Source organism: Schistocerca serialis, chromosome 2 (genome assembly GCF_023864345.2).
Source record: "Schistocerca serialis cubense isolate TAMUIC-IGC-003099 chromosome 2, iqSchSeri2.2, whole genome shotgun sequence".
NCBI lineage: Eukaryota > Metazoa > Arthropoda > Insecta > Orthoptera > Acrididae > Schistocerca > Schistocerca serialis.
The window spans coordinates 905,046,482-905,048,775 of NC_064639.1; positions in this window are offsets into that span (position 1 = coordinate 905,046,482).

The following is a 2,294-nucleotide window of genomic DNA, read 5'->3' on the forward strand; positions in this document are numbered from 1 at the left end:
CCATTGGGTGATAAAAAAGGTAGATGCATTCTTAGTGCCCACACGCAGTCTTTTTCTCACTTTTGATAGAGTGATGCTTCTGTCAAAGATCAGAGCAGGCTATGAAGTTACCACAGTCTGACTGTAGATTCCGAACCCGATGCGCTGCTGTCAGTGTCATCATTACAACCACACTCAAATGTCCTGCTGACACCCGGCCAAATGTCTAACCAGTGGTAGGAATGCTCACGAAGGCAATTGTCTGCCTCCTTCTCTCCGCTTTATCAGTTGCAGTGGCAACCATGCTGCCTCTTCCCAAGATTGTCCCAAACATATCGATGAGCAGGCTGTCTGGGAGATCTGGGTGAAGGAAAAAGTGCCTTACCCGGTCGCTTGCACTGGCTGAAGTGGCCGAGCGGTTCTAGGTGCTTCAGTCTGGAACCGCACGACCGCTATGGTCGCAGGTTCGAATCCTGTCTCGGGCATGGATGTGTGTGATGTCCTTAGGTTAGTTAGGTTTAAGTAGTTCTAAGTTCTAGGGGACTGATGACCTCAGATGTTAAGTCTCATAGTGCACAGAGCCATTTGAACCATTTTTTAACTGGTCGCTCGTAAGTTGTTGGCTATTTGGAAACCATGCGTTCTACCATATGGCACTTACAGTACTGTTCTTGCTACATCTCATTCCATGAAGGACATGACCGTGCAGACATGTGATCGCAAATTCAGCATCGTGGTTATAAAATTGCCCAGTGTCATGGCAGCTTCAATGTCTCCTTGTCCACATGTGCAACAAGCCACCAAACTTTCGCTTCATGGGATGAAGTCACCTGCTACACAACTGGCAGGCCGGAAAGGACACAAGGAATACTCCTGCAGAGACTTCCTGTGTCCCTCCAGCCAACAAACATCTGAGTCTTCCTCTGCCAACTGGAAAGGCTCCAAAAAGTCAAAGAAAGTCATACGCTCTTCTCCTTCGCTGACTCAGAGATCCTCTTTGACTGTGCTGCCACGTGATACCCTCACCCGGCCGACCTCCATGTTGCCGGTGCGCACCTCCAAACATTTTTCTGCCCCGAACCTCCATAGACTGACAGAGGGAGACTACCAATGCCTCTGTAGATCTCATGGGCAGGATCCTCCAGCCTCTGCACCCTTTTGCAGTGAGTTTTCAAAGGCTGGCACTCAGTGTCAGCCGAGGTGGCACATCTTCATTTTTCCCTCTTCCCCTTTCCTTGTTATGGCTCTCCTCCAATGGATCAACCCACTCCCTGACTACCCAGCTTCAGGCTGTTGCAGTTCTTGTTTTCCTTTCTCACTGACCTTTTCCCTTTGTACCGTTTACATCCCTCCCTCGTTTGGTGTCACCAGGGCAGACTTCCTCCAGCTTATTGGGCAATTCCATCACCCCTTTCTGCTGCTTGGTGAGTAATACGTACTATCTCCATTGGGGCTCACCCTCTTGGCTGACCTCAGTCTTTTTAATCTCGTCTGCCGTAACACAGGAGCACCCATGTTCCTTTCCGACTCCACTCACACCTATTCCCATTTGAATCTCTCCTTCTGCACTGCTCAGCTCGCCCATCATCTCAAGTGGTCCATTCTCTCTGACACACAAACGAGTGACCACTTCCAGTGCGCTATCTGATTGCTAATTCGTGTCCCATCTACTTGCACACCCAAATGGCAGCTTTCTAAGGGTATCTGGAGGCTTTACTCCTCCATGGTGATCTTTGATGAACAACATTTCCCCAGTTGTGATGACCAGGTAGAATATCTTACCATTGCAGAATGTTCCATTCCTAGCACTTCCTCTTTGCTGTGCCATGTCCCGGTCCATTGGTGGACTGAGACACGCCGCAACGCATTTCGCTTGCGGTCCGCTTTGTTAACCGCCATCCTGAGATGGCCAACTGCATTTGTTAAAAACAGTTGCGTGCATAGCGTCATTGCTTTCTTCAGGATAGCAGAAAAGCTAGCTGGATTTCCTTTACTAGTTCTTTCAATAGTTCCACATTGTCTTCTGTGGTGTGGGCCAGCATCCGACGGCTATCTGGGACCAACCTATTCTCTAATTTCCGGCCTGACAGTGGCAAATGATGTCATAGTGGATCCCACTGCTTTCTCCAATACCTTGGGCTGCTATTTTGCAGACATTTCGAGCTCCACCCATGATCATCCTGCCTTCCTCCATTGAAAACATGTTGTGGAGGCTTAGAGAATACCATTCCATTCTCAGAATCAGGAGTGCCACAATGAGGGAGCTAGATCGTGCTCTCACTTCATCGTGAGTGATCCTCTGCCCCAGGGCTGGA